This window comes from Lonchura striata, chromosome 9, assembly GCF_050655825.1.
Source record: "Lonchura striata isolate lonStrDom1 chromosome 9, ASM5065582v1, whole genome shotgun sequence".
NCBI lineage: Eukaryota > Metazoa > Chordata > Aves > Passeriformes > Estrildidae > Lonchura > Lonchura striata.
In genome coordinates, this window is record NC_140711.1 from 18,482,969 (window position 1) to 18,494,951 (window position 11,983).

Here is an 11,983-nt window from a genome sequence, read left to right on the forward strand (position 1 = left end):
CCTCAGCACGGGCAAGCTTTGGGAATTACTTTGCAAAAGGACATGAAGAAAAGGAGAGAATCCTGAGCAAAGTGGTCAGAACCAGAGAAGTTGGAAAGATGTTTACAGCATACAAAACGGAGCTTAAAAATCTTCAAATACCTAAAAAAGGTGCTGAAGAGAGGAAAGAATATAATTAACATTTTTCCCCTGAATTGATAAGAAAATATAAACTTAGATTACTTGAAGAAAAATTTAGGTTAGGCATTATAAAATTTGTAATTAAAGAACAGGTCAGATGACACTGGGAAATTGTGTAAATTTCCACTGCTGAAGGACTTTACAAAGTGGTTAAATAAACAGCTGTCAAAAATAGCACAGGTACAGTTGATTTTTGACCTCCTAAATTCTGTTTCAGCTCTGCTTTCTATTATTTTCTCCAAGTGGATTCTTCCTCTTGGATGTTTGTTGGTAAAGCCAGCAATCAAAATAATAATGTAGAAGCAGAGGCCTGTAAACACAGAGGATCTGGTATGGTTTCCAGTCATGTCATTCAGCCTCTGGTGGAAAGTGCCAAGATATGTGCTTTGGAAGGCTCGTAGGGCACATAGCTGCATGTCAGCCTATTTCAATTAGCGTGTTGAAATGGCGGATTACACATCTCTATAAAAATTAAATTGGTCTCATCCCTGGAATTATAAAAAGCCCGAGGATCCAATGGAAGAATGAAATCTTGAGCACCTCAGTTTCAGGGGCCACTGGAATGCGTTGTGCCACTGTTTCCGTGGCACCCCACTGCTGTTGCTTGTCCTCTCTGAGTGTCCCCTCTCCCCCGTGTGGGGTCACAGAGACAGGGAAGCACGGATGGAGAGCAGACCCTAACAGATGGCTTTCTGCTTGGAGTGTGTTAGCTGCTGAGATGTCAGGGAGCCCTGGGAGCCTTAGTTCTGCAGTTTTCTGAAGACAGCCTTGCTCTCTTAAGTGCTTGTATTCCGACTATGTAAATGTTCAGTTTAGATGGATTTTGGGTGTTTAATTGTACAACTGTCCTCTCTGCAATATGGAGCCTGTGGCACACTGTAACACACCATCTATTCACTATCATCTAGTGCCCCAGCTAGGAGCTCAGGTGAGCTGCTGGGTTCCCTTGTGTGCTCAGTCACTTGCCTCTTTTGAGTTTTCTCCTTCCACCCCACCTGTGTCTCATGCCACCAGCCAACACATTTGCCTCCCCCAAGCCCTCGGAAGATCTATCTTGAGATCTATATGAGACTGAAAAAAACTGGTCAGATTTTCTTTTCTTCATGCCACTTAAGGAAGCTGTCAGTGTCCCTGAAACTTTTGGTCACCACTGGTCCTTCTCCCTGTGCTGTAGGTGGGTAGCAGCTCCGGGCAGAGACAGAGATTCAGCCTTTTGTGTATCCATTCCTGAGGTAGCCAAGACTTTCCTGGTGGCCCCTCTGTCCCCGCTGAGTCTGCACTGGTGGCAGTGGGTCATGGACAGGCTCTGAGAGCCACAGAACTCCACACTGCTGTCCAGAGGGAGAATGACCTCTGACAGGCCTTCCCACCCTGGGCTGGGTGGTGACTAATCCTGCAGGGAAAGAAAACACAGGGAAAAGATTGGGCAAAGTTCACACAGCTTCCCTGGGGAGAGAGTTTAGCCCTCCATGTGTGGATCCATGCTCTGTACATGAATACAGTGACATTTCTATCTAACGTCTCCTCCTAAAACTGCTCCAGGATGTCTTGCTTGTCGGATGTGGGTGGATCTGGCATTGCATTTCTTGTGGAGCAAGGCACAAAGTTCTTGGGAAATGGTCTCAGGAGTTGTTATTTCCATAACTCTCATTCTCCAGGGACTGGGGGAAGTGGGGACAGGAAGAATTGTGAGACCAGTTATTATAAAAACCAAAAAACCCAAAAAAAAAAACCCAAAAACTTTTCTCTGATGCTGCATGCTTGAGCTCCAAAAGTACTGTCTTCTACATGTCTATAAAAGTCACTGACATTACCATGGCACTGAATTTGTTGGCTCAGCTTTTAATTCTTTTTATGGTGAGAAAGACACTGAAAGGTGGGGGGGTAACTCCAACAACTTCTACCAGCAGTCCTTAGGCCTGGCACACCCCTGCCTCCTCCTGCTCCCCTCACCGTCCCTCTCAGCCCCAGTGCCACCCCAGCCAGCACGGGCAGTGCAAAGAGGTTTTGCACAATGCCCAAGTGGCTGCAGTGCCAGGGAGGGCTGCACACCACAGAGCTTTCAGATGCAGTTCTCGGTGACAGGTGGGAACCACAAAAGCTGGATGTGCAGGTTGGATTCTCTCTGCTTACCCCTGTGCTGGGTTTTGATTGACAGACAAGAAACAAAAAGCAAACATATTTTTGGAGCTGCAAAGGAAGTAGTGGCAGCAGACCTAAGGTTCAGGGGTTTTTCTGGACTGCAGTTCAGTTTTGAAGAGAGGAGCAATGGTGGGATTGAATTCCCCCCCTGCCTGATATTCTTCTTTTCTTTTCTTCTTTTTCATGAGGGAGAAACATTTGGGGTGGGTGCTTCTGAAAGGAAAGGCTTGGAGGCCCATCTTCTAGCCTCCAGCAATATAATTTATATTTTTAAAAATTTCCTGATAAATGAAACTTCTGCATTACTAAAGACAACATCAATGTGCATGAAAGAAAATTCATTTTAAACTGAACTGTTTTGAAATGAAAATGTCCTTTTTAGATAAAGTCAGAATACAATGCTTTAAACTTTTCTGCTTGGTTTGGTTCAGGAAGTGCAGTACAGCTGAAATGGACCTATTCCTTCAGGAGATTTTATTTTGAAAAAGCAACTTTTTCCACCTGAAAAGCAATGCCTCTCCTCCAGTTAGAATCCTAACAGCCCTGGTGGTTTGTGGTGGGAATTTTCTGAGGTGCATAAATAACTTGGGTAGTTATGAACACTTTACCCAGAACCAGATTTATCATATTTAATGTCTTAAATATTGGTGGAACAACTTGTATTAAATCCTATGTACTATAATTTTTTCCTGATCAATTCCATATTTATAGCATTAATCATTTCTCTGCAGTTAATTAAGAAAATTGATGGCTCTCAGGCTTCCTTAAGCTGATTCTTTAAATAAATATATCAAACAAGATCTCCATTACCCAAATCAGACTTCGTCACAATAGCTGTACAGGGGCCAAAGGGACAGGAGCACAGATCCAGAGAGCATCCACAGGGACTTGACGAACAAAAAAGTGATATTTCAAGCTTGTGTCTCAGTGGAGTGGGGAAATAATAGCAATATAATCAAGGGAGTGTTTGTGTAGCCCTTATGGTTTAAAAACCTTTTGCCTCAGCCGCGCTAATACTCTGAAACAAGGATGCTGATTATATGACCAATTGTTTGGCATGTGTTCCTAAACTGGTTTATAATTACCAAATTAATCTCTCTGAGGTATTAAAAGCCTATTTGCACAATCTTTGTAAAACTAAAAGGGAAGTGAAGCACTTTACCTGCGTTGATACAGAGCCCTGCAAATAGCAACTATTTGTTTTTGTAGCTGTTGCGGCTCTGGGAACAAGTAAATATAAACAGCAGGAAACACAAATACAGAGGCAGTGCAATTGGAGGCTGTCAGGAAGCAGTATGGTGGCTTCAGGAGCTGAATTCGGCTTGAAATAAGCTTTGTCTCAGTATGCGTAAGAGGCTTTGGCACTGTATCAGACCTCTGGGGAAGCCACTCAGCAGGGTGGGGATTACTATAGTTTGTGCTTCCCAATTCACAGCAAACTTGCTTCTCTGTCATAGCCGTGCATTAACTCTCTCTGTCCCACCTCGGCGCTTTTTGTGGGGATGTGTTTGGGATTTGTTTGCTTTGGAGCCAGCAGCCTGGCATCTGCTCGCGGAGAGCCCAGAGCAGCGCGGCGCACGGGGCCGAGCGCCTGCACGATGCTCTCCTCAGCGCCGAGGGAGGGAAGGAAGGAGGCACAAAGATGGCTAATTTTGCCAGGCTGGATGGTTCTCCTCCATGCATGTGCTGTAGTGTCTCTGACAATACCATCTAAAATGCAAATGAATTATGCCTGCATGGAAGAGCTGGCAGTGAGGGCTGTGTAGACCTGCTGCTGGCATAAACTTCCTCCTAACGGGGTTTATTTCCTCCCTCTCTGTGTGAACACATGGACTCCACTCTCTCTTTTGAGGTTTCGCAAGGGTTAATTCTCTCTTAGCTGTGGGAATATTTTTCGTTAGGGACAACTCGATGGTTATTCCTAACACATGACTATCAAAGACTCAGATTAGCCGAGGGGGAGGGGAAAGACTCCTGAGTTTGCACTTCCTGTCTCTTAATAAAGCTGAGATTCCAGAAGTATTTAATATCATTGTGGTTTACATAGGAAATTGTCTGAACACTCTTAGTAAGTAACTGAATATATGGCTGCTATGTTGAATACCATTTGTCCACGGTCGTTTTTCTTTCAGTTATGTTAGATATCTAGAAAATGTTGTAAAAGCAGGATCTTGTTACGGTGCACAGCTAAATGAGGAACTATAAAATACACTTTTAAAAATTTAAATATTTAAAATGTATTGAGAAATGTGAGGTGCACCAGTACTAAAGAAACAACAGCAATTGTTTTATATGCACTGCTAAGGCAATAAAATGTGGATTCCTTATGTAGGTCCAAATGTAGCAGCTGGATTTGGCTTTATGAACCATGAAAAATAGTTCCCATCTGGAAGTTGATGTTGAATAAAGATGCAACAGTAAGGCTGCATCTTACATGTAACATTTATACGTTTCCAACTCAATACAGCACTAGTATTGGAGAGGAAAGAGTGAGGGAGAGGGAGATGGGAATATACAAATCAGAAGCCTCAGGCCAACATTTTTATGTGCATTCTCTAATTTAGAAGCCTCAGGTTTTGGCTGCTGGGTTAGGTTTTTTGATTTTTTTTTCCAGAATAACCCTACCAATAGTCAAGAGTCTACAAGTAAAAAAGGCTTCTGAATGTCTCGCACCACATTGTCTTCATCTCACTGTCAAATAAGTAAGAAAGTGATGTTACTATTCTCTGATATTCATCCCCCCAAACCTCCCTACAGCCTTTCCACCTATCAAATTGGCATTTAAAAGTACGTTCATGGGGCCTGCAAATCAGGAATTCTGTTTTAAAGTGCCTGGCCCCTTGCTCTTTACCTGCACCCTTCCATGAGCAATGTTTGCAACATACAAATACGTCATTTTTATATCCCAAACCCCAGTCTAAGATGTCCAGGAGATTCTATGTCCTCTCACACAGAAATATAAAGGTTGAGTTTAGATACCTTTTTACAAAATCTGGCCCCAGACAAAACTCTATTAATTATTAAAAGATTTGTCAGATTTGTGAGGCCCCAAAGTTTTTAAAAATTCAAATTGCATACAAGCATAGTCCATGCTAAAACCTTACATGCAAATTAAGTTGTAAATTCTTATTAATAACATAAGGCAGCAAAAAGTCAATAAAGGAATGAAGTTGGAACATTTTATTGGCTCTTTTTTGCTTCCTCGAGCAAGAATTATTTCTAATGCAAGATGAAGTGTTAGGAGACGTGATGATCCCCTTTTTGCCTAGAAGATGTTGTGAGGTTTCTTTAACTGCAAGACTTTCATGGTGGCCCCAGTGCTGCAGTGCATCTGGCTGAAAAGATTTCCTGTATTTTTCTAAAAGGGTGCTGTTATTGTTCCTGCTGCTCTGGTTGTTTCCATGAGCCTTTAAAATGAAACCAGGTCCCACACCAATTTGTGAGGCAGACATTTTAAATGTTGGGAAAACTTTAAAATCAAGTTGGATTTTTCAGGTATTCATTGTCATCAGACCATGGGAATCTTGAAATACCTTTAATCCACATTTACCTTTCATTTGAAATAACAACACACCCCTGATGCTTGCAAACTGTATTCCTTTAACATAGGAAATAAGAACCACATATGTTCAATATACTGACGTGCAACACTCAGTTGGTACATGTGGCCCACTGATGTGATCATAGGCTTTCCTCAAGTTAGCTCTTCAAATCAGAAGGTAGTGTCACCCTTTCACCTCTGGATATCCTGAGATCCCACACCTACACTATTCCTGCCTATTCTGACCCCCTGCTCAGTGTAGCACTAGAGCACTGGTATTTAGAGAGAAAGAGAAAGAGGGAGGGGGTGATGGGAATATATTAGAAGCCCAATAGCAACACTTTTATGTATATTCTCAAATTTTGGAGTCTTGGGATTTTATTGCTTGTTTTGTTTTTGTTTTAGTTTTTTCTTTTTGTAGGATAACCCTACTACCAACAGTCACCGTACAAGTAAAAGGCCTTTGGATGTCTTCCACCACATACCTTCCTCCAAAGCCCATTGCCGTCATCTCCGTGTCAGTTAAAGAAGAAAGTCATGTCCCTGTCTTGTGATATCAAACCCCTCAAGCATTCCTACAGCCTCTCCACCCATGCCTGGGGAAGGCTCTGGAGGTTTGTCCCAGGAAGGTGTGTGGCTGTGCAGGCACAAGGGAGGCCACAACCCCTCTGACAGAAGTTTTGCCACGGCCTGAAGTCTGCCATAGCCTTTTTTGAAGAAGTTTCTGAAGCTGAACTGAATGATGTGTTTGTGTGCTAGCGTTTGACTCTAGCAGTCTATTTTCCACGCAGGGATCTTGGAGTTTCTGGCAGATACACCTCAGGCTGGAATCCAGACAGCTTGTCTGAGCACAGAAAAAACACTCTCCTTCACTCCTCAAAATATTAGGAAAAAACACTGTATTTGCAGCTCCTTGGATAAAAGCATCCCTAATGGTGAGTGTGGTCTGAAAACAGCATTGATGGGCCTGCTTCAAAGGAGATCCACACGTGTAGGTTTAATGTAGGAACAGCCCCTGAAGGGAAGGGGCCGTGGCCTGCGTCTGCCACCCGGCGCAGGGGCATGAGGGTGGCACTGGGCTGGGACAGGTGGGCAGCGGAGGCAAAGGGCAGAGTGACAGCAAATTTGGGACTGCAGAAGGGAAACAGGGAGGTCAGAGGTGCCAGTGAGGCCTGAGGAAGGAGGAGAGACCTAACAGCCTCCCTCACTCCGTTCCCTCCACCATGGGGCTGTCCCAGCTCTGCGCTGCAGCCCCTGCATGTGCTCTGTGCACCATGGGCTGGGAGGATGAGGACTACCAGACTGTGGGATGGAGGGGACATTTCTGCTCTGCCTGCCAGTCAGTGTGCTGCAAGTCTTCAGCTTCCCTTGGCCTGGCAGGAAGAGGAAGAGAACAGGGCTGCATCCACAGGAATGGGCTTTTCAGCGTCAAGGATCCAGTTCCTTTCTCCTCTGCCCAAAACAGAGCAGATGAAACCATTACTTACTTTGCCTATGCCTTGAGCATGGTCTGTGTTGAGTACAAAGACCATAAACATTCATTAACTTTCCTGTCCATCTTCCATGAAAAGATTCTCAACACCTGGAGTAAGCCTATAATGTTGGCTATGGCATACAGAGAGGTTGCGGCCTCTCTCCACTGTATATATATACATTTATTGTTCAAGTTAGTTTTGTAATTAAAATGGCATTAAAGAAATTAAATATCTAGGCTTTCAAGTCAAAGATCCATTTTTATCCTTAAGCTTGCAGGGGAAAAAAAGATTTTTGAATGGAGGAGATTTCTATTCTAATTTGCAGAAGTTCCAGCCTTTTCATTGTTTAATTCACATGCATGCAAATGTAGGGATTATGCAAGCCTTGGCAGGGTGTGCTCTGGAAGTTTTATCCACTGCTGAACAATTTAAGGAGCTAGGTTTCACTAGAGTTTGGCAATCCCTTCCAAAAGTGCTGAATCTAGGCCAGGATTTAGGATAGACTTGCATGATGCCATTAGAAAGCATAGGTTGTGTGCAGTTAGCTTGGGAGCTGGAGAGCAGAGCTACAGTCCTGCCTCTGTCCAGTGGCCTTAATAAAGATTCCCATTTATATTCATTACCGCAACCAAGTCCTGCCTCTAATCTATCGCAGGGGACACTACAGATATATTATTTCTTTGTAGTCTCAAAATGCTCAGATGGTTTTTAACCTTATTAAATCTAAAACCCTTAAATGTGCTTCTGAAGCAAAAGTTTTAGCAATAAGCCTTCCAAAAAGTGCAAGATTTACAAAGCAGATTTATGGCTGTGTGGTGAGTTAAGTAACGTTTCTCTCAGCATATCATTTGCCAAAATTAGAGGAAATTCCCTGCTTCAACCGAACAGGGAGCATTAGGAATGATCTACCAGCGCTCTAAGAAGCAGGAGAACAACATGTTAATCTACCTAGATGATATTCTGATGGTTGTTGCATTTCAGGAAATAATAAAACTTTGTTTGAATTACGGAATGCTTGAAAGTCCTCAGGATTTCACATTTACTGTATGAGAATACAACTGGTCATATCCTCCCAGAGTCTCTATCTTTGTTTTTTAATAGAACCAAGAAAACAATTATTTTAAAAGGTTAAACCACAATCACATGTACTGTGGCTCCATGTGATTGTTTCTAAGTGTGCAGGTACTCTCTTGGTGTTTACAAGTGAAGGATCAGGCAGAGTGTTTCAGAGCTGCTATAGAACATGGTGCAGCATCATGGCACTTTACTTCACAAACAAAAAAAGGCACACAGGTGCAGAAGTTGTAGGTATTGATGAATCTGAAACTAAAAGACAGATCCTCCTAGTCATTTCAGGATTATTTTTCTGGTCAGAAATGATGTAAATAATGATTAGCTGAATGAGAACACTCAGTGTTACTTAAATAATATGCTACCAGGTTTTTGCTATATTGTGAAATAACTAAGCAGACTTTTTGGCTACAGAAAGAGGAAACACTGCATAGACGACTTTGATTTCAGCATTTGGTAAACAGTATGATAATGCAGATGTTTGTTCATTTTTCATCTACATTTTGGGGCCACATGTTTTCAGTCAAGATTTGGAGACTTATTTTCTGAGTTAACTGTTTTTTTCTAACTGTATTCTTTAAATTATGATTTTAGACGGAGCCAGCTGGAAACTGAGGGGTAACTGCCTAAGACTGTCTCTACACTCACAGTCGTTAATTTTATTGTATCAATAAAAGCAAAATTCTGTGAGAGTATAGAATTGAAAGCCAGCCAATGAAGAAAAAAATGGCCTTAGAAACACCAGTGTCAGCATCTCAGAGGCAGAAATTCCCCTTTCTGTATTCTAGGCAAAAAGAGTTCTAGAGTGGAGCCTTCTCCCAGCACCTGGCCTGGGATAGGATGTGTAGTCTAGCAATTTGGCTAAATATGCAAACTGAAAATTGAGCAAATCTACACTGTAAAATCCTGTAGCCAGATGCAACAGGAAAGCAAATTTGTCTGTCTCTAGGCAAATTCGTACAAAATGCATTTGAGTGATATTTTTTCCCTAGACAGAAAAAGCAAAATTTGGATGAGCGTTTACTCCATCTGCCTGTTTTGGACAGTGGTGTTCAAGGTGACCAGGAAACACTTCAAAATAACATACAAGTGTTCCTCTGGAGGAATTTCTGTAAGTTTTAAGTGCATTAAGTTCCTAAATGGGTGGACACTGATTTTATATCAAGGAATGTGTCTCCTAACAATGTGGTGCTACTGACAACAGGTCTTGTCAGTGTCTTCCATACACCAGTCACTGACAATTCCAGGGAGAAGGAGTTCCTTGAGTAACAGTGATTTATAGTACGAATCCATTCAAAGTACATGATTTCTCTAGTTTTTATATTAAGTGGAAATGTATTAAATGCAGTATGAACCAATTGTTCAAATGGATTTATAATATGCATTTATATAAATGTGTAGTGTTCCCAAAAATTAATTAACAGAAAGTTTGAGGTTAAGTCTGTATTTATTTGAGATTCTTTTATGTATCTTTAAAGTACTAGGAGCTAAAATTTCCACTTTTGAAATTATATTTTGGGCTATAAGATTTTAACTTGGAAGTAGATCCATCTGGAGTGAAGTCTGTATCACTTGCAGGAGAATCTTGTTCTAAATATGTATTGCTTTCAAAGCAATAGATATAATCCTAGAAGTTTGGTTTGTTGATAACTTCTCAAATACTTTGAAGAAATAAGTCTCAGGATACATTTGCAAACTTGGCACTTGGCAGAAGAGGAACTGTGAAGGCACAAAATTTTGCAGTGTCAGGTTCTTGGTCTCGTTTCAGGTGATATCCAAAATGCATGAGGGCTAAAACTGCAGACTGCCAGAGCCATTAATCAGTGGAAGCCAAGGACATGGATTCACGTGTGGCTTGCAGAAAATCCATGGGTGTATCCAGCTGCCTTCAAGCAGAAGTAACCTGGGGGGAAAGGCAGGGTGCATGTCTCTACAGGTCATCCCCAGAGACAGCTTTAAGCTGGTCCCAGCTCCCCTCCGTTGGGGTCTGTGCTTTGCAGGAGAAGGCTGGCTGCACCTCAGGCAAGAAAACCCCCAAAGGCACAGGCTTTGCTGTGGGGATTCCCTGCTGTGGGAGCCCTTCAGACACCAGTATCTGTCTTCTTTCCTATATGGAAACTTAGGAAAGGGTTGAAATATATCTGAGGGAATTCTGCCAGATATTCATGTATCTACATTTTCTACTCACTCAAGGGGAGCAGTGGTAACCAATGTACTAAAAGTCTTCAAATGCTGACAAATACAATTTAGCTTTGAAGGCTGCCAGCAATTCTATGGTAGTAAATCCCATTTGCAATCAAAGGGTGAGTCATTAGCCTTGACATTTGAGAAATGGAGATTACTATGAATTTATGAAAAAGGTTCCCTAAAATGTTTCCTTAGCAACTGCTGCTGAGGAGCCTGGGGCATCTCTCAGGTCCCCAGGCTCAGGAAAGCCAGCAGCGGTGGAGCAGATGGTTTCCTATCCACTTGCTGTATATAGTGCTAAGGGTTCACTATCCCTTTCCACTCAAGTCTTGTCTAAGTGAGGAAAATAATGTTCAGTTATTTTTACTGAGCTGACTTAATGTTGTTGAAACTATTGCAAGGGGCACAGCTTATTATACAACGCAGGGGCTTGAACTGTATCCCACACAGGGCTACTAGCGGCTTGGCCAGTTCCGAACATGACCCCAAGTGAAGTGATATGACAGCTTGTTACCACCATAAAAAGCATACAATTTTATTTTAAAAGGGTTTTGTTAAAAAAAAGAGAATAATTAGAGAAAGCTATTAGTTTTCCATTTGTTAGACGTCTGTTTCTGAAATGCTCTTAAGTCCTTTACTCAATCTTTTTCTTATAGCCACGAGTTTTTCTTCTAGCTCAAGAAGGCAGAGTAATGAAGACCTTCCATCTATAGGGAAACAGCAGAATATTTCTTGACCTGCTGTAAAATCACAACCAATGACAATGTAATGTATTTGATAATTTACCCGGTTAATTTAATCTCAACACATTTAGTTTGCTTAAGACAGAGAAAAGTACTTTTCTCTTAGTAAAGTAGAATCCTTAGCTGGCTACCACATCAACAAAAAGGGTGAGAGACCTCAAGGTGAACAGTAGGATGATGGGAATGGGGGAAAAGGGAACACGGTATGTGGAGAGACCTGGATGCTCCTTGGAAAGGCAAAGGGGATATTGGTTGGAGGTAGAAGGCACTGAGGTTGTACAGAAGGAGGAATCTCTTCAGTGTACTACAGCAACATCTGTGCCTTGCTTCAGTCAGGTAGGCTGTGAAACCTGAGATAAATCCCAAGTGAACCTGGATGATTGCAAAGGCATGGAACCTTATGCCATCTGCATAGATCAGTGCAGAAAGATTCTTTTGGACCTAGGCAACAGGTCTTAGTGAAGAAATGTGCAGCAGCTCACCAGCACATACCATAATTTTTTGTTGTTATCATATTAAATTAATTCCTTTAGTAAATTAAATTCTAATTTTCTGTTTCCTGTAGTCAATATTCTGTTTGCTTGACTTCCTATGGTGGTAGCATCTCATGAGTTTCATGTATATGTGATTTTTTTTTTCTTCAG

At 41.9% G+C, this 11,983-nt stretch overlaps 1 long non-coding RNA gene across 6 annotated transcripts in view; it reads left to right on the top strand.

Moving 5' to 3' along the window:
• Positions 1-11,983, top strand: part of LOC110473922 (uncharacterized) — a 193,478-nt gene that overhangs the window by 51,441 nt on the left and 130,054 nt on the right. For 2 of the 6 annotated variants that reach the window (XR_014957218.1, XR_014957217.1), the window contains one exon: positions 6,269-6,798. The exons of 2 other annotated variants lie outside the window; for them this stretch is intronic. This is a non-coding gene — a long non-coding RNA (uncharacterized LOC110473922). Of the gene's footprint in view, positions 5,025-6,268; positions 6,799-9,401; positions 9,521-11,983 lie in introns of all 6 variants that reach the window. 2 more of the 6 variants (XR_014957220.1, XR_014957215.1) reach the window with 2 other exon arrangements.